This window comes from Saccostrea cucullata, unplaced genomic scaffold, assembly GCF_032062105.1.
Source record: "Saccostrea cucullata isolate Sc308-1 unplaced genomic scaffold, CSIRO_AGI_Scuc_v1 ctg3595, whole genome shotgun sequence".
Lineage (NCBI taxonomy): Eukaryota > Metazoa > Mollusca > Bivalvia > Ostreida > Ostreidae > Saccostrea > Saccostrea cuccullata.
The window spans coordinates 31,524-53,293 of NW_026932575.1; the positions used below are offsets into that span (position 1 = coordinate 31,524).

The following is a 21,770-nucleotide window of genomic DNA, read 5'->3' on the forward strand; positions in this document are numbered from 1 at the left end:
GTTTGATTCAGATTCACTTTCTAGTGCTCATCTGTGTGTGTGAAAATATTTCAAAAATAATCATATAGTAAAAGAGGAAATTATGAAAAAAAGTCTGTTATTCAATAATAATTGATCTTGTCAATATTCTACCCCAGGTTGAAATTACTGCTCAATTAAAATGTAAATTGGAAGAAACATTCTACATCATCTCATTACGAATACCATGTATATACATGTATGTCAATGTGAGCATGACAAAAGACAAAAATTTATTATTTACATGTTTTCAAGTTGACTCTGAGTATCATGCACTGCACACTAGTTCAGAGTTTATTGTATTTTTATTTTTATGCAGTAAGATTCATAACATTAATTAGTATCCACATCATTTTAGTCTAGCTACATGGGTATGTAATTCATCTAAGGAATTTAATTGACCAAAATAATTAAACAAATGAAACACTTCTTTGTTGTGTTTCATGGATTCATTGCCGGGTGGCAGATGACAAGATTTTACTGCATCAAACATGTAGTATCCAAAAACAATCATGAGAAATCTGATTCTCCAAAAAATTTATTGTAGTTGTTTTCATCCGAATTAAATTCACATATATATATATATATATATAACATAGTCAAAAATTATTTCAACAGATATTAATAGGTCAAGTTCCATGTGATATTGGCTCAATAGTCCACTGCCAGAAGCACTTAATATTAAAATCCTTCCGAGATGTACAGTATATTTTCTCTGAATGTCTTTAAGTCACACTCAAAGACAACATCAATCATTTCACCATAGGGAGCAACCTGTGTCTGTTTTTATAAAATATCAGCTCCCCGTGTTGAGCCTCAATAGTCTTCTTACTCTCCTTATGAGGGCCTCCACAAAGCTGTAGTGGGTCCTGGACTTATAGTATTCCTAAACAAACAAACAATGATTTAATCCAAAGGTTTGTCATAGTTAGATATCAAATTTAGAATGAAACAAGATGTGTTTGTGAAACACTATGCGCCCGGCAGCAACAAAGTTCAAAAAATCTATTTTTAGCATATTGGTCACAGTCAAGGTCACAAGGTCATTGACCATGGTGTCATTTGAAAGAACTTATTCGGTGTAGTATGCATCCCAAATATGAAGTCCCTATCTCCTATGGTTCAAAAGTTATGGCAAGAAGTGTAAAAAGCTATTTTTAGCATATAGGTCACAGTCAAGGTCACAAGATCATTGACCTTGTCGTCGTTTGAAAGGACTTTATTAGTGGAGTATGCATACCAAATATGAAGTCCCTATCTCCTATGGTTAAAAAGTTATGACAAACAGTGGAAAAAGCTATTTTTAGCATATAGGTCACAGTCAAGGTCACAAGATCATTGACCTTGTCGTCGTTTGAAAGGACTTTATTAGTGGAGTATGCATACCAAATATGAAGTCCCTATCTCCTATGGTTAAAAAGTTATGACAAACAGTGGAAAAAGCTATTTTTAGCATATAGGTCACAGTCAAGGTCACAAGGTCATTGATTTTGATGTCGTTTGAAAGGACTTTATTAGTGGAGTTTGCATACCAAATATTAAGTCCCTATCTCCTTTGGTTAAAAAGTTATGACAAACAGTGAAAAAAGCTATTTCTAGCATATAGGTCACAGTCAAGGTCACAAAGTCATTGACCAAGGTGTCATTTGAAAGAACTTATTCGGTGGAGTATGCATCCCAAATATGAAGTCCCTATCTCCTATGGTTAAAAAGTTATGACAAACAGTGGAAAAAGCTATTTTTAGCATATAGGTCACAGTCAAGGTCACAAGGTCATTGACCTTGATGTCCTTTGAAAGGACTTTATTAGTGGAGTATGCATACCAAATATGAAGTCCCTATCTCTTATGGTTAAAAAGTTATGACAAACAGTGGAAAAAGCTATTTTTAGCATATAGGTCACAGTCAAGGTCACAAGGTCATTGACCTTGATGTCATTTGAAAGGACTTTTTTAGTGAAGTATGCATACCAAGTATGAAGTCCCTATCTTTTATTGTTCAAAAGTTATGGCGAAGGTTAAAGTTGACAACAGACAGAAAGACAAACAGACAAACAGACAGGACAAAAACAATATACGCCCGGGATCTATCGATCCGGGCGCATAATTACTGTAAAAGTTTTTATAACCCGCGATTGAAAAGCAGGGTTGATAGGGGTACAAGTATATATTGATAGGGATGTTTGTCCATCTCTCTCTCTGTCCATTACATATTTGGAGTTCCCATCTCTTATCAAAAACTCCTCCGATATCACTATTTTTCCTGGTCAATCTTTTGTATCGTTTTGAGGAGTGAGTGGTGTATTTTATCTGGTCAATCTTTTGTATCTTTTTGAGGAGTGAGTAGTGTATATTACCTGGTCAATCTTTTGTATCTTTTTGGGGAGTGAGTTGTGTTTTTTACCTGGTCAATCTTTTGTATCATTTTGAGGAGTGAGTCGTGTTTTTTACTTGGTCAATCTTTTGTATCATTTTGAGGAGTGAGTGGTGTTTTTTAACTGGTCAATCTTTTGTATCGTTTTGAGGAGTGAGTGATGTATTTTACCTGGTCAATCTTTTGTATCGTTTTGAGGAGTGAGTGGTGTTTTTTTCCTGGTCAATCTTTTGTATCGTTTTGAGGAGTGAGTGGTGTTTTTTACCTGGTCAATCTTTTGTATTGTTTTGAGGAGTGAGTCATGTTTTTTACCTGGTCAATCTTTTGTATCGTTTTGAGGAGTGAGTGGTGTTTTTTACCTGGTCAATCTTTTGTATCATTTTGAGGAGTGAGTGGTTTATTTTACCTGGTCAATCTTTTGTATCGTTTTGAGGACTGAGTCATGTTTTTTACCTGGTCAATCTTTTGTATCGTTTTGAGGAGTGAGTGGTTTATTTCACCTGGTCAATCTTTTGTATCGTTTTGAGGAGTGAGTCGTGTTTTTTACCTGGTCAATCTTTTGTATCGTTTTGAGGAGTGAGTGATGTATTTTACCTGGTCAATCTTTTGAGGAGTGAGTGGTGTTTTTTACCTGGTCAATCTTTTGTATCGTTTTGAGGAGTGAGTGGTGTTTTTTACCTGGTCAATCTTTTGTATCGTTTTGAGGACTGAGTCATGTTTTTTACCTGGTCAATCTTTTGTATCGTTTTGAGGAGTGAGTGATGTATTTTACCTGGTCAATCTTTTGAGGAGTGAGTGGTGTTTTTTACCTGGTCAATCTTTTGTATCGTTTTGAGGAGTGAGTGGTTTATTTTACCTAGTCAACATTTTTTATCGTTTTGAGGAGTGAGTCGTGTTTTTTACCTGGTCAATCTTTTGTATCGTTTTGAGGAGTGAGTCGTGTTTTTTTTAACCTGGTTAATCTTTTGTATTGTTTTGAGGATTGAGTTGTGTATTTTACCTGGTCAATCTTTAGTATCGTTTTGAGGAGTGAGTGGTTTATTTTACCTGGTCAACCTTTTTTATCATTTTGAGGAGTGAGTGGTGTTTTTTACCTGGTCAATCTTTTGTATCTTTTTGAGGAGTGAGTGGTGTATTTTACCTGGTCAATCTTTTGTATCGTTTTGAGGAGTGAGTTGTGTATTTTACCTGGTCAATCTTTTGTATCTTTTTGAGGAGTGAGTTGTGTTTTTTACCTGGTCAATCTTTTGTATCTTTTTGAGGAGTGAGTTGTGTTTTTTACCTGGTCAATCGTTTGTATCGTTTTGAGGAGTGAGTGGTGTTTTTTAACTGGTCAATCGTTTGTATCGTTTTGAGGAGTGAGTGGTTTATTTTACCTGGTCAATCTTTTGTATCGTTTTGAGGAGTGAGTGGTGTTTTTTACCTGGTCAATCTTTTGTATCGTTTTGAGGAGTGAGTGATGTATTTTACCTGGTCAATCTTTTGTATCCTTTTGAGGAGTGAGTTGTGTATGGCAGAGTTTGCCGTCTGTTTCAGTGTCTCGATATCTTCACTGGTCACCCCCATCATAAACTGTCTATCTATGTCTGGTAAAGAGTCTGTATCAGATTCTCCAAATGATGAATGAGAAATCCCAGTCAAATCTGTGAACATTGAAAGCAAAATACTAATCAGCAAGCACTTCTTTGAAGTACAATACACACTGTCAGAGATAAAAAAAAAAATCAATATTGTACACAACATTACTTTCCTTTGGATTATTTTTTGCCCCCTTTAATTTTTAGACAATTTTTCCTCACTTTAAATTCACCCAAACTCATTCATGTCTGTTTTTTTTTAAATTTGCCCAATTCAAATTCGGACACCTATGAACAGGGTATTAAAACTGGAGGTAAAAATTTCCCTGCATACAATACTCATTTCACCGAGACACAATAGATGAAAAAGCATAAAGTCATTTGTACCACATAAAAAGGGCACAAGATACAAAGAGCCGGTCTAACCTTGAAGCCTCCTGAGTTGCGTGTGTCGGCGTGTCTGACTCTGGTACGTAGATGTCTGCTGATTGACAGGAATGCAGTGAATGAGATAATACTTCAGGTGGCGCCACAACATAAACAGACAGTTCTACAAGATGTCTGCAGCACAGTCAAGGGAGATTACTACCATTTATGTTTGTTCTAGCCTTTAAATGCTTTTACCTATCCTCATGTTTAAAAATGTACAGAAGTTGCCAACCTCTTTTTTTTTTTTTTTTTTTTTTTAAAACTTGCTTCAACTTCAAGAAAATTTTTAGCCCAAATTCTAATATTTTGCTTCGTTCATAAAGGATACAAGCAAAGTATTGCAGTTGTTCCTCTTTGTAGTGCACGATTTTGGTGAGGCGAGTTTTAGCGAGTTTCTGTCTCTGATGAGATGTGAGCTTCTCTTCTACTCCAGAAAACTAAACATTAAACAGATCAAATACATCATACATACAAAAAAAATGTATTTAAAACAAGAGATGTTTATAAAACACTTATGCCCCCTTCCCCAAAATTGGAATTTTTGAAAGTCCAAAAGAGCATAACTCTGTCAAAAATAGTGCGATCGTACCCAAAACAGAACTTGACCTAGAAAGTTATCTGATAAATCTGTATACTAAATTTCATTTCAGTATGTGCAATGGTTGTGAAGAAAATGAGCAGAAACTGCAAATACTTGGAATTTTTCTAAGTCCAAGGGGTATATCTCTGTCAAAAATGGCCGACCGTACCCAAAACAGAACTTGACTTAGATATATCTGATATATCTGTATACCAAATTTCATTTCAGTATGTGCAATGGTTGTAAAGAAAATGAACGGAAACTGCAAATAATTAGAATTTTCCTAAGTCCAAGGGGCATAACTCTGTCGAAAATGGCGCGACTGTACCCAAAACAGAACTTGCCCTAGATATTCATCTGACACATCTGTATACCAAAGAATCTAGGGGGATTAGGCGAGCCATATGCCTACGCAAGGGCAGGTAAAATCTCAAATAAAAATTCTTACAAATTCCACTTTTTGTAAAATTTAGGGGTTATTTATCATAACCATGTGCATACCATAAAGATAAAACCTGAATCACTAAATGACATAGAAATTTATTGTAATTAAACCATCAAAATGGTAACACGCTTTAGTAACCGTAAAAATGATAGAAATGGAATGTTAAAACTGTGTTTTTTATATAGAGTGGGTCTTCGTACCATTTTTTTGTAAAAAAATATTGAAAGGGTATGGAAGAATGCATCTCTTACCATTTTCAAAAAAATGAAGACCCACTCTACACATCATACACACAAAAAAGTACTTAAACAAGATGTGTTTGTGAAACACTATGCGCCCGACGGAAACAGAGCTCGAAAAATCTATTTTTAGCATATTGGTCACAGTTAAGGTCACAAGGTCATTGACCCTGGTGTCGTTTGAAAGAACTTAATTGGTGGAGTACGCATTCCAAATATGAATTCCCTATCTCCTATGTTTCAAAAGTTATGGCAAAAAGTGCAAAAAGCTATTTTTCACATATAGGTCACAGTCTAGGTCACAAGATCATTGACCTTGACATCATTCGAAAGGACTTTATTAGTGGAGTATGTTTACCAAATATGAAGTCCCTATCTCCTATGGTTCAAAAGTTATGACAAACAGTGAAAAAAGCTATTTTTAGCACATAGGTCACAGTCAAGGTCACAAAGTCATAGATCTTGGTGTCGTTTGAAAGGAGTTTATTAGTGGAGTATGCATACCAAACAGGAATTCCTTATCTCCTATGGTTCAAAAGTTATGGCAAAAAGTGGAAAAGGCTATTTTTAGCATATAGGTCAAGTCTAGGTCACAAGATCATTGACCTTGACATCATTCAAAAGGACTTTATTAGTGGAGTATGTTTACCAGATATGATGTCCCTATCTCCTATGGTTCAAAAGTTATGACAAACAGTGGAAAAAGCTATTTTTAGCATATAGGTCACAGTCAAAATCACGTCATTGACCTTGATGTCATTTGAAAGGACTTTATTAGTGGAGTATGCATACCAAATATGAAGTCTCTTTCTTTTATGGTTCAAAAGTTATGGTGAAGGTTAAAGTTTTCAGCAGACAGACAGACAAACAGACAAACAGATAAACAGACACACCGACAAGACAAAAACGATATACGCTTCGGATCTATCGATCCGGGTGCATAAAAATACATCTGATCTAAATGACTAAATATTACAACCTTCTCCAAATCCATACCCTTTGTACATTCAATTTTATAATTTTTTCTTTCCCTGTTTGAGTCGTGGTCGTGAGTCGTCTGATCTATAGTTGTGATTTGTGAAGTAAGGAGTTGATCCTCATGTCACGGGTTCAAATCCCACTGTGGGACGTTGAGACATGCAGGTCTTTCGGATGAAACCATATTAACCGAGGTCCCGTGTTGCAATAAGTGTTGACACGAATATATGACAAAATTTGCAGCTCTCCACCGACAAGTGGTGGCATCGCCATACATGTGAAAAATTCTTGAGAGGGACGTTAAACAATACACAGTCAATCAATCACCTGTTTGAGGTCGTCTGTACTAAGGTCAGCCAGACTCTGTAGTTTACGGAGGTGTTGTTTGTGACTCTCCTACACAGACATGAAGTGGTTGGCACACTGGCGGAGTTGGTACACCACCACCCCTAAGCTGATGGCCTGGACTGTACTGCTATTCAGGAATGAAGTGTCTGTAATGAGATCTGTCTAGAAATAATTACTTTTATCTGTACCTCTAACTTCTCAAATCATGACTGGAATGTTTTCAAGTTGACTTGAACATTAGAAAGACTTCTCTTAAAGTAGGGGAAAAATCTTCACACATAAGGCCCTCCTGTTATTCAAGTACCCTGACCCAGGGCTTTAAAAAATCACAATCTTGGTAGAATTCTTACTAATCGTTACTATGCACTTAGTTTGTCTGCTAAATACTCTGAGTTTGAGGAGATTTTCAAAGATATTAATATCATCAACTTGGTATCATAATTTGTCCCTAAAATAACATGTATTCCAGATTTGAAAAAAATAGGACAATCACAAATCCAGTAAAAAATTATGGACAGACAGACTTTTCCGAGCTCATACCTTTTCAATATATAATATTTTATGAGGAGGCTTATTCTTTCTTTACAACAGTGTATTGACCTCTGACCTCTAGTGCTATAAATAACATACCATCAGTATACTTCCTAGATCTCTAGTTTAGAAGGTTTCATCCAGACACGGTCGGAACAGAACTCTAGAAAACTGTGATGTTGGTCCTATAAATTGAAAAAAAAATCTGACATTACAAAGAGTTACAATATGTTTTCCTGAGGCTGATAAAACTTAACATTTACAATATGGTAAAGGCTTCTGATAAAGAATAAGGATAACAATTCCATTATCTGGGTTTTTTTGCGATATGATTTATCTCCTGACACAGTGATTATGTAAAGTTTACAAAATTATTATTTGTCCCTAACATTTTATGAAGTTTGCAATATCATTATCAATGCCCAACACTATACAATGTTTATAAAGATAATTATCTGCTTGGACACTTGATAAAGGTAACAACATAATTTTTGGACCCTTACAAACATAAATTTAAAGTGAAAGATATACAACTTCAAAACTTTTTTAGCAGCTCTTACAGGTTATCAACACTTAATTGACAATCTGACAAGATACGTCTTTAAATTTGTGGTTTTACCTGAGGTTGAGATGACAGCTCGACAATAAGAGGTTACACTGGAGGACACTTCTAAAAATACCACCGCCAGTTCTGAACTTTAATAAGTCCTTCCCCCGAGTCAACTCATCAGACTCCAGTGACTTGAGTGACTTGAGTTATGTTTGTTGACTCTCTCTCATATACAGTACTTTGGCATCAGTGCCAACAATTGTCTCTCAATCCTGACCTTTTGACCTTTCAATTCTATTCCAGCTGGATCAAGGTCATCAAATTCTGCATCTGGAATGCCTGTTTTGTAGAACATTAGAAATGAAGATACATATATCGTTAAAACATTTTTGACTAAATGTTTGAAAATCAATAGTACCAGTTAAAATGTCATAATGAACAGAATCTGCTTCGACAAACATACATGTAACAATATTTACCTCTTGAGTTAGCTCGTGTGAATACCGCTGTAGTTAGAGCTAGTTCACGTAGAGCAGGGAGACTTAAACTGGGCTGTCTGTCTCGCAGAATTCCGTGAAAACCTTCTCCGTGAGACAAAATAAACTGTATCACCTATAACAGCATGGAATGGTAAACAATTTTGTATATTTTTTGTGGGGTCTGATATTTCTGGATTCCATGGGTCACCCTTACCCATAAAATTACATTCCCTTGACAATATGTTTTTAAATGTATTTAAAATTACTCAATTCTAATCTATCTTTAAGTAAGCTATGAAATTATGTCTACAAAAATGTGTAAATTGATGCTGATGCCCGTAAGTCAAAGCATGAGAAATTCTACTTGATATGCAGACTTTCTAGGGAACTATCTAAATAGTGCTTTGGGTCCATGAGGGGCTCTGCATTAAACACATATAGTTGTAGAAACTATTCACCTGATTGTCACAGTCCTGGTTTTCTATACCCAGTGAGGTCAGCATGGCCAGACAGAATTTGAGGACGGCAATGAGAAGTTGACGATAGCGGGCCATGGGGCTGGGCAGGAAGTCCTCCTCTGTATCAACGCTGGCTTCATCTCTGTAGAAATCATAACAAGGTCAACAATCAACAAGATCGACTGCAATCTTCTCGGGCAATGCTTACAAAACTTTTAATCCTTATTCAGTATACGAGGGGTGATCATAAAGTTCGCAAACTATCTCTATATCTACAAAACCACAATTCAGATTAGAAAATAATTTGATACACACATAGCCATACACAAGGTCTATAAATAGCATATGCTGAATAAAGTTTCTCTCCTTGTTTGCCCTAAATTACCGAAAACATTGCCTTCCTGCAAATATTTGCTGCAAGTCTGCAGCAAACATTGCTGCAAGCTTGCAGCAGACATTGCTGCAAGCTTGCGGCAATGTAGCCAAAGAAAGCATGACAGTCTATACAAAGCTTTGGCGTTTGCAGCAAGTTAGCGGCAAGTCTGCAGCAAGCTTGCTGCAAACATTTTACCATGCAAATGAGGTTTGCTGCAAGTCTGCAGCAAACATTGGATTTTCCAAATAAGGAAACCTTGCTGCAAGCTTGCGGCAAACATTGCTGCAAGCCTGCCGCAAACATTGCTGCAAGCTTGCGGCAAACATTGCTGCAAGCCTGCCGCAAACATTGCAGCAAGCTTGCAGCAAACATTGCTGCTAACTTGCAGCAAACAATTTCCTTATGGTTTTGGCACATTCCTTTGTACAAGCAGCAAGTTCACAGAAAGCCTTTGTCCTGACCTAAATCTGTTAAGTCTAGAGAAAATCCACCACATGTTTCTGAAAAAATGCAGTTTTATGAAGTTATGATAGGCCCTCTTTACGTTCCTAGACAAAGTTTTCATACCTTTTTAAAATGAAAGTGCATGATAGCTTAATTTTATATGAACAGAACTTTAAGAACTTTACATATAATTTTTAATGAATATTTTTGTGATTACACATTTACTAATTAATTTGATAACATTTAAGTGATTTGGGTCCATTAATACTTTTAAGAAGTATACATATGTGATATCAAAAAGAGGACTGAAATTCATAAGAAACAGATTTAGATTTGACCTAGCATTTACACCAGTTACTCAAACGTGCTTTTAAGAAATATTCTTTCAAATATCAAAATAAATCAAAATCATTTCTTACCAATTAGATTTCATTGAGAGAATGAACACCTACATCCAGAGTTTGGCACTTTTAATCATTCAAATCGATGTATATTCCTACCAAAATACTGAAACATGTACAGCTTCAATTCCAACATTTCAAAATGGCCAGTTTTGTGTTGACCCATTACAATCTGCGTTTCATTGGCTGATTTGACTTGTTTACTGTTCTTGCGAACTTCCTGCAAACATTTGAATTGTGAAAAAGTTTCCTGCGAACTTGCTGCGAACATTAAATTGGCGCGTATGTTTCTTGCAATGTTCCGGCAAACATGTTGGGTTCCTGCGAATTTGCTGCAAGCTTACAGCAATTGTTGCAATGTTTGCCGCAAGATCGCAGCTAGCGGCAATCATCTGCGTACAAGAAAATTTTCTTCCTGCGAACAATTTTGTTTGCTGCAAGCTTGCAGCAAACTTGCCAGTTTGCTGCAGGCCTGCAGCAAACATATCAGTTTGGTAAGGGTGTGACATCACAATGTGAAAATGACGTCACTATTTAGGTCACTTGTGACGAAAAATGGTTGTCTCGGTCGAACTTGTTCAACAAACGACTGTACAATTTCTTGTAATATCTTAGAAATCCCTCTACAGTTACTGTATCATATAATAATTAGTACACAGTTTATTGAGATAAATGAGTTCCTATAAATTCAATTAGTGATTGGATTAATCGTTTTAGTGAAGGAATGCTAATGGTTAAAAATGATACTTGTCATCTTGCTCAGTGAAAGCAAGTTTGAAAAGATATGTATTTTTAATTAAGCAATTTGCTATCAAAGACCTCCAACTAGCACTTTGAAAAATAGTTGAATATTTGAACAATGATATAAGTATTAAATACTTACGATATCGTTTACTTTAGATTTTAAACATATTAGATATGATAAAAAGGTTGCACCCATTCTCTATCCACATTGAATAAAGGTCTCTCCTGAGACAGAAGATTTGTGTTTTAATGGTCGCCATGCTTGTTTTTGGAAAGGATGTTATTATCCACCCAATCTGTTGCCGAGATATGACCATTTCTGACAAATTAACTGTTCTTGTCATAAAAATTAACTCACATGGAAAGAAATATAAAACTCGGAAAAATCTTTTAACTTTTGTGACAGAACGCTATGGAGGGGGTCACGTGTCCGCCAATATCACATGATTCGCGCATGCGCAGAACGGTGGTTGATGTGCATTAAAATTGGGGAGGATTATTTTAAAATATAATCAACATTAAAACCAAATAATGTTTCTTGTATGGAAGTTATTCAATTAGTTTGCGAACTTTTTGATCACCCCTCGTATATACAAACTTTGAAATTGTCAAGCTCTACACTGATATTTTAATTTTATACAAGTTCATTTGTATTTGGACATACTTGATTTCTGTAAACATTCATAAGACAGCTGACACACTTACCTGTCAAAGTCAGGTCGAAGGTCAAAGAAGACACATCCAGCCAGTCTCTGCATGACTCCACACTGTAACAAGGTGTGGGCCCCCACGGCTGATTCTGCCACACACGTCAACAAACTCTGAAACACAGTCACTTTGTATTTATAAGTCGGAGCCCTTAAATTTCATATCAATATTGAAAATCAATTAATGGACTACTGCTAAATCAAAATTTTTGAATGAGTTATATACAGATTAAAGTTTTGTTAGATGCAATATGACAAATGTGGGGGTAGAATGAGATAGTAATTATGGAAGACCTACCAGTTTAGACAGATAGATGTACAGCACTCTGAGTTGGGGGGCGGGGGACACAAGGGTCTGTAGCGGCTGGTCGTCATGGAGAAGGCTGTCCACCAGCTGTTGGAGGTAACCTTTAGAGGACAGAAAGGTCATCCACTGCTGGAACTTGTCAATAGACAGAATGGTGACGTCCAGTACTGATAGAGACAGCATCTACAACAGACAATATTAGTATAGCTGGTCATGCACTGCTGAAACCTGTTCAAAATGAAACAAGTGGAACTAAAAATACACGAGGATACGAAGATTCCCTCCTTACCCTTCCTACATCGTGTCCATCACACGACACACCATGTCCATAAAGTTGTCTCCGTATGACAGAATGGTCGACACATTTTCCCGTCTCAGCTGCTCATACTCAGAGTGGGCGTCGGCCAAAATCCTCTTCCCAACCCCATCACCTCCTGCCTCTGTCAGAAAAAGGAAACATTGTTATAATCCTCTGTCATGCTAGTTTAGGTTTTGTATTTCATATAATTTACACTTGAAGAGCATGACTGTATTCTAAAAATACATACAATTTCGACCTATGTATGCCACAAAGTAAGAGCAAGCTCTGTGGAGTTTTGTTGACATTCAGGCTTTTACATCTTACTTTGAATTATATTCTTAAACAAGACACATGTGACTTCTACTTAAACATACCTGTATCTGTGTGAGTCAGTGACTTGGGTTTCTGAGCGATTTGTACTAGATAATATAGCAGAGCCCCGTGAAGATTGGCTCTAACTCTCTGCTGGCCACCACCTTAACAGAATTTGAGATTGATAATAAAATTTCTTAGTTTTGTACAAAGTTGTTTGAAATTCTAGTTTTATGAACATGCACTTGAAAAATTTCTTTTCAGCGAAAAAGTATGTACATGTACACTTCAGATATTTCGATATATATTCTTACTTGAAAGCAGAATGTGATCTATCACTCCTCTAAGCACCAGTTGAAGGGAGGAAGCAAATTGGGATGGTGACCCTGACACTTGACCCCATGACCCTGTTTGACCTTGACCTGCAGTGGAGTCCAGCATGGTGAGGAAGTGTGAGGTTTCGTCGTCGGAGACAGAATCCTGACAGAAACAGTCTGACGTAGATTTGTCATCAGAGTGAGGATGATCCCAGCCACAGGGGCACTTAACTCTGTCAAGGCATCATCTTTAGTCACCTAAAAAAAATGAGTAGATTGATATTAAATGTAGTATATAGGGACGTAATACTATAACTTTTTTCTCTGTAAAATCAAAATTTCCCCTCCCTTTTCCCCAAATGAAGGCAATTGTCAACATGAATATTGTGAGAGAAGGAAAATGTTATGGTACCATTTTTCCAGACATCTTTTTGCAAGATTTACATTTTAACCTTAAGGATACAGATGAAATATGGCCAATACTTGGCATTGGTTAGATGCTCATTTTCTTGTACGTTAATACAAAATACTTTAGGGTTGGTAAATAAGACACACAGATGTCTTTCTCTGTAGTTCCTGTAGCAGCTCAAACAGTACAGTCTGTCTGTCCTCAGCGGTCAGTAGGTCCTCAGGACACGCAGTCAGCAGAACCTCGGTCACCTGATGCCTCGCCTCCAGAGCCTGTTGTTTGGTGGACAGTTCCTGGTGGATTCTGTTACCACGCCTCCAGAGCCTGTTGTTTGGTGGACAGTTCCTGGTGGATTCTGTTATCACGCCTCCAGAGCCTGCCGTTTGGTGGACAGTTCCTGGTGGATTCTGTTATCACGCCTCCAGAGCCTGCCATTTGGTGGACAGTTCCTGGTGGATTCTGTTACCACGCCTCCAGAGCCTGCCGTTTGGTGGACAGTTCCTGGTGGATTCTGTTACCACGCCTCCAGAGCCTGCTGTTTGGTGGACAGTTCCTGGTGTATTCTGTTATGTAGCACCTCGTGATGCAGAATATTCTCCTCTTCCTGAAAAATTTATAAAATTTTATTGTTTTGCTGAAATGTTGACCTCTTTGGAGGCAGGTCAAATAAATTAAGAAAACATGAAAGAGACAGTCATCATAGAGAAGAGTGAAATCAATGGCATCCGATTGGGCTGGAAAAAGAGACTGTGTAGCTAGTTTTACATCACCTGACACAAAGAGGATTCAGTAAGGAAGGATCTAAAATGCTTAATAATTGGGATAATCGATCTCACCTCTAAAACTTGCGGCCTCTGAGTCACTATAATATTGATCTCACCTTTAATACTTGCAGCCTCTGAGTCACTATAATATTGATCTCACCTTTAATACTCGCAGCCTCTGAGTCACTATAATATTGATCTCACCTCTAAAACTCGCGGCCTCTGAGTCACTATAATATTGATCTCACCTTTAATACTCGCAGCCTCTGAGTCACCATGATATTGCCCTGGTAGTTCATTTGCCATCACAATACAAAATGTCCTGTTCAGTCCGAGTCTCTACACTTTTGATGGCTTGTTCAATCATCGACAATTCGAAAAACTCCAACTTCATTGTAGGAAGATATTGCTGTGAAAAGTCAACTTCATCCAGAAGTCCTAGCAACTTCCTGCGTACTTGGCTGCCAGAACAAGGAAAATAAAGTCTGAACAAGATTTTATTAGCAAAAGAAGAGCAGTGTGATAATTTTTTTATGTTTTTCTTTGCTTACTTCTGAACGGCCTGGCTGTCTGAGACAGATAAGATGTTTGTAGACTCTGTGCTCTGTAAATTTGTCATAGGTCAGGTCAGCTTCGTCTCCTAATGCTGGCTGTAACACTGTGAGAATCACATTTATTACTTTTTTTTAGCAAATCAGACCATTTTGATTTTTTATTATGTAATTAATTATAAAATTAGAAACAGTCACAAATATGATAATATAAGGTTTGACTAGCTTCTCTGTGCACATTAAAATGTATATGTATTACATGCAAGTATATCACTGAAACAACTCTTTAATAAATGAAATAATCTAAATTTTTAAAAACATTTTTTAAGACATAGTGAAATTCTGAATTAAATTTGAACTCGCTATAAAACTGCTGAGTGAAAGGTAGATGCTGGAGCTGCCTGAACAGGAAGTCCCTGGTTGTACGTAAATATCGTAAAGTGGGCGTCAACGTCTCCTTGTTGGCAGCCAGGAGGTAGATGTGTTTGTAGGCCAGCTCAGACAGTCGTGGAGTGTCCCTCAGGCAGATGGGGCCTGAGTGTGTCCCCACCCCCCGCTCTAACAGGGACAGGACCGCATGTAGACAGGTCTGAGGGGACCCTAGAATACCTGGGACCCTAGAATACGTGGTTTTAGAAATTCAAATTAAATTTGTGAAATTGCAAAATTTTCATTGGTAGATCTAAGAATCTTTTGCATCTTGAAGTAAAATTTAGACAAAACTTCTTTTCTCAGCTCACCTGGATCCTGGAGCAGAGTCCTGCTAACAGACTTCCTAATGTCAAAGCCCAGCAGCAGGTGTGCCAAGTTTGGTGAAGGTTGGTCTAGAGATCTCAGTAGGACCTGAAGTAGGTACTGTCTGGTGGAGTTATGGACGTGGCCAATCTCACAGGAATCATCTGTAACAATAAAGATAATCAGTGTTAAAGTGACATTATAATGGTGGAGTTACGGACGTGGCCAATCTCACGGGAATCATCTGTTACAATAAAGCTAATCAGTGTTAAAGTGACATTATAATGGTGGAGTTACGGATGTGGCCAATCTCACTGGAATCATATGTTACAATAAAGCTAATCATTATTAGAGTGACATTATAATGGCATTCTTTGAACTTCTCAGAAATTTAAAACATTATATTTGCGTTAATGTTTACATTAATATCTGAGAGAGAAAAGTGCAATTCTTTTAGCATCAAATATATGTACAGTGTATATGCAGGAATATTTCTGCTTCTATCTTTTTCACACTATCACTCCTGAAAACAATTTGATTTGATTTGCACAAAGATACAGTTCTGCTTATGAGATAATGTTATTTCAAATTTACCCAAGTTAAAAAAAAGGGAGGGGAGGGGGGGGGGGGGGAGATTCACTGTAAATACCGTTTTTTTGGAAATTTTAGGGAGACGCAAATTTGGCAATTTAATTTGTTCTTGAGAACTGGTATTTTATTTTTTAGCGAGATGTAATTTCATCTATTACAAATATTACGCAATAAATTTTTAGCGATATGTAATTTTAGCGATCTCAGCAGCCTCGCTAACAATGCCAAAATTAAATCTTCGCTAAAATTTCTACTTATATGGTATACAGTATTGTTTAAACAAAATGGGAAACGAAAATATATGAAATCAATCCACACTGTTGGGATTCCTAGTTACCATCTTCCTCAGGTTTATAAGGTGAATGCCCCCTTCCTTTACACATCACTGTTGAAACCATTTTTATCATCTTTCTCTGAACAATACACCCCCCACCTTCTCTCTCTCTCTTTCTCTCTTTCTCTCTCTCTCTCCACACTACTAAGTACATGCCCTCTCCCTCTGGTAAGTAAATTTTCTCTCTCTTTCTTTCTCTCTCTTTCTCCATGCTACTGAGTACATACCCTCTCTCTCTGGTAGGTAGATTCTCTCTCTCTCTCTTTCTTTCTCTCTCTCTCTCTCCACACTACTGAGTACATACCCTCTCCCTCTGGTAAGTGAATTTTCTCTCTCTCTTTCTTTCTTTCTGTCTCTCTCCACACTACTGAGTACATACCCTTGTCTCTCTCTCTCTCTCCACACAATTTTAACACACTCTTCCTCTGGTAAGGGGATTCTCTCTCTCTCCACACAATTTTAACATACCCTCCTCCTCAGGTACTGTATAGGGGATTATTTTCACGGGCTATAATTTTCACGGTTTTTTCTCATCTGACACCATTGCGGTTTCTTGAATTCGCGGAATTGATATAAAATAAAAGTAACCTCCCTTGTCATTATCCGTTTGTAGCTACATGTAAAGGACATCAACAGGGTTAATATAAAATTGCTAGATTTGATAAGTAATCGACGATTAATTAAAACAAGTGCAGTTATAAAACGTTGATGACTATAAACGTCAATGACTAATAACTTTCCTATATGCTATTACGATGAGTGCATGTACACCCCAAGATCTACAATACAACGCAGCGAAAAACCACTGGGCGGTAATAAATCTGTTTATGTCGGTCAATGAAATAAAATCCTTCCAAAATCTTCCGTAGTAGTTCGATAATTTCTTGAATGTTTTTAAAAAGTCGATAAAAATTGATATGCATGATAATGCAGGTACATGTAACAAATACACGTGATTATAGTTACGTGCGGGTAATCAAAACCATGGCCCACGTGTTTTGATTGACGAAACATGTAGCGTCGGCTATTAAAACATCTTTTTAACAAATACAGGATATTATCTGTTGATTTAAATTAAAGTAAAGCGTTATAATTAAAATAATTGAATGACAAGTAATAATCGTAATTACTGAAATGACCATGTTCTGCACATACATGTATATAGACCCATCGTAGTTTATTCTCAGATATCAAAATAAAACATGGAGATACCGTAATTGAAAATTTATTCATTGTTTCTTGAATTCACGGATTTATGAACACCGTGAATATAGCGAATATTAACACCGCGAGTTATTTTCCCCCAGGCCTATACAGTAAGTGGATTCTCTCTCTCTCTCTCTCTGCACACTAATAAGTACCTACCCTCTTCCTCAGGTAAGTGGATTGTCTTCTCCACCATTTGTTCTGGTTCCTCCACTTCCAGGCTTTCCACAAATCCATGGAGCAGCTCCATGTGAAAGGTCTGGAATAATGAATTTTATGTGATACAATAATGTAAACCAAGAATTACATGGCATAAGATTTCTATAGAACCCTAATAACAATCTAGTGTACCCATTTATCTAATTCTGGAACTAGACACAGTGTATTATGTAACATCTCTTTCAGTGTCAACCAGACTGGAAATAATTCTCAGTTCAAGGAGAATTCAGAGCTTTAAAAAATGTTCATTTTGGTGTCTTAATCAAATTATACTGTTACCTGATTTGATGTGAACAGATTGATGAGGGCCACTTGGACGGGAGCCGAGTGACACACTCGATACAGGAACTTCCTTGCTGACTGGGCATGTTCAGGAAGACGAATGCTGAACTAGTGTATATACCTACAAGATTGTAAAACACCATTTGTGACCATGATCACACAATATAGGATGATAAAATTAATGTTTCTTACAACTTTCCATTTTTTATAAGACTTGAATGACTAAAAGCAATAAAACTTTCATATTCTTCAAATAATATAAATGTTTTGCTTGTTATTTTTGTTACTTTTATTGACCTACTTTGTGACATTAACGAGGTGGTCGGCTTTGCCGCTGTGTGGATTAATACTGAGGAGAAGACGGTCCATGGCAGAGGCTCCCGTCTCATGACACGCATCCAGGAACGTCCCCGACTTCTCCAGACTTGTCTCTATCAGCTGTAAACACAGCAGACTGGCAGACTCCAGGGCCTCCTGTCCTGTACAGATCAACCAATCAAATTAACTCTCTAAGCATCAGTCAATACAATCAACCAATCAAATTAACTCTCCTACTCCCCTAGCATTGACCAGTAATATCAACCAATCAAATTACCTCACATAACATTATCTAGTCCATCCAACCAATCAAATTAACTTCTTGAACATTAGCCAGTTTAATCAACCAAACAAATTTAAACACTTTACAACACAATTTAAAACACCTGAATTTCTTTAATCACTATTTACCTGGTATAGCCTTGTATGTTTCAAGTTATCTGACACTGTCATCCAGTACTTTCAACACCTGAAATAATTATGCAACTTCAATTCTTAACAAAACAAAGCACATATGTCTCCACCTTCCAGCCCAATTAAAAAAAAAATTCAATAAAGATATCCATTTAAGCAGGAAATTATATGAATCTCACCTTGGACAGGAAGTGGGAGTCCTTCAGTAGGTGAAGCATCAGGATGTACCCTGGTGACTTGTTAGCGGGCACCACGCCCCCCATCTGTACCTCAACAAGCTCCTCCCCAAAGTCATTCCCCACCACCTCATACTCCCTCAGGAGCTTACATAGGATCGTCAGACAGTCACTGGACACCTCCCACTATAAATAAAGCTTTATACCAGGGTTGTCCCGTAAAATCGTGGACAAATAGCGTTATTCTCGAAAAGTAATAGGCACACTTAGCTGAAAATTTCAGTAAATGTTTATATATCATATTTAAGTGCATGTTAATTTTTTTGATACAATATAGGCAAAAATAAAGATTTCATTATGCTTGAATGTGCACGAGATATTGTCCTACGGCGCAGTCGGTAAAAAAACCAAGGGTTTATTAAAGAATACACAAGTTTGAATTCAAATTAAAAGTTTTAAATACATAAGATTTGGATTAAAATTATCCCAATTCAATTCCACAATAAATTTTGTAGTCTTAGTATAAGTTTTAAGGCATTTGCTTAATTTTTGGCAGTTTTCGATCGAGCATTTGAAATGGGAAATGGTAAACACAACACACGAAAAATGGTGACGTTTTATGACGTTACGGCGCACCAGAGAACAATAAAGTTTTATTTCTATGTTGTAATGACACCTTTAGAGACTTGAAATGACCATAGAAGAAAAAAGATTATAAAAATATCACCATACCTTTAGTATACAAATGAAATAGGAGTTTTCTTATCAAAGTTTTTTTTGATCGAGTCCCTGGGGAGCACAAAACATACGGACAAACACCTAATGTAATAGCAAAAGACGCTGTCATATTAGACCGCCGATATAAGATTTTCTATTAGTTGAATGATGGTGAGAATGTTGTCCGTTAAACTTCCTAATAAATCTTCAGAAGATTGCATGAGGGTGCAATTTAGTTCTTCGGCTTTTTATGGAGACCACAGAATATGTATCAATGAAATTCCTAAATTCAAGTCGGACTCTAGCTGCAATAATGTAGCCCTCTCCGATTTTTTTTAATCTGATGTTTTCTGGAGAGGGCTACAATTCCATCGCATCTCCGTAATGGTGCAAATATTTTTTTTTAATAGGAGCGACTGCAGGCAAAATAAATTATTTTTACATTCAACTTACTTCTAATAAGACGAATTTTTTATTCACTGTCAACAGTAGACCCCGTTAAATGCGAAAAACTTGTAAAATAACTCTGCATGTTTCCTGGTAGTTTACTTCAGCAGCCATGACAGTTCACGCGTGACGTAATGAGACTTTCGCTTGAAATTTAGAACAACTGAATAAAGCAATTATCGGTGTTTATAAATATATGTGCTGAATTTCATCACAAAAACATGTATATAAAACCATTTTAAGTGTTATTTTTATGCAACTTCCTATAGAACCTAATTGGCTGTCCCAAAATACAATCTATCAAGGTCAGTAAACATGGCGGATAAATTGTCATTTTTTTATCTTTGCTGAAAATGAAGTTGTCGAATGAGTCCGACTAGCTGCAATAATGTAGCCCTCTCCCCCCTTTTTTTTTAGTTCATTGGTGCAGGTGCGGGACAATTTCGGCTTTTAACAGTAAACAGGTCCAGTCCAAAGACTATTTTTACCTACGTAGGTATTTATAGGCTACCAAAAGTAGCTATTTTTACCTACTTTCTGCTTTATGCATTTTGAGACAACACAGTCACATATGTATCTAAAATTTGGCCAAAAAATAAAAACTTCGTATATTATCAATTTTAAATTGTAAAAGTCAGGAAGGTATTCATCATTAATGTGACCGTATCAAAAAAATATGGTATTCACCATAGCAAAATGCAATAAAAATGTAGCCCTAGGTAGCTATTAATAGCTACGTATTTTTTTTAATCTGATGTTTTCTGGAGAAAAAAAAAAAAAAAGGGGGGGAGAGGGCTACATTATTGCAGCTAGTCGGACTCATTCGACAACTTCATTTTCAGCAAAGATAAAACGTGACGCTGTTTAAGACACTTTGACGTTATAATTAATCCATGCGCCGTAAGGTGATACAATACATGGCATAAAATCTCTTAATTTGTTTATTTATGCACATATTTATCTAAAATTTGCAGTGTATACATTGTATTACTAAAATATGTACTAAATAATAGTGAAAATTTCAAAACGCAGTGATGTTTATTTTTCTCACTAGACTAAACTTGTCCACGATTTTACGGGACAGCCCTTGTATTTACTTGAAAGAAATCAATCCTGCAGTTGTATACAAGGGATTCTTAAACAGTCACTTGCAACTTAATAACCTTTGGCAAAAAAAAAAAAAACACACAACAACCACATTTCAATTAATATCAATGCAAATGACAGATACAATTTTTTAACCAGAAGTCTCTGTCAAGACTGAAGCTCTACTGGTTTGTACTAATATTACAAAGGATATAATAAAAGATGTTTCCATTTTTAGTAACAATGGCAACACTGTTCTTCGAAATAAAAAACCATGATGCTCTATTTTATGTATCTTAGTGTAGTCTACTTGTATGCCAAGTTATATTAAAATCAGACCAAAACTGTAGGAGGAGTAGCGTTTTAAAAATTGAGTAAAAATTGAGTCCGTTTACAGACAGAGGGACAGCTAGACAGACGACGGACACCATACTATCGCATAAGCTCTTCTGGTCTGTGACCTTTAGAGCTAATAAAAAATTTTTATTGTTTCAATCTCTTTCTATTTTTTTTGTCTGTGTATTGTTCATTTTCATCTGTTAAAACTGGGTTGGGACAGTTTACGCTTTATAAACCGCGAAGCGGTTCATAAAAAAGCGACGGTTTA

At 36.6% G+C, this 21,770-nt stretch overlaps 1 pseudogene; it reads right to left on the minus strand.

Annotated features, from left to right (window-relative positions):
• Window positions 1-744: 744 nt before the first annotated feature.
• Window positions 745-19,099, minus strand: LOC134235461 (nuclear pore complex protein Nup205-like; annotated as a pseudogene).
• Window positions 19,100-21,770: the final 2,671 nt, after the last annotated feature.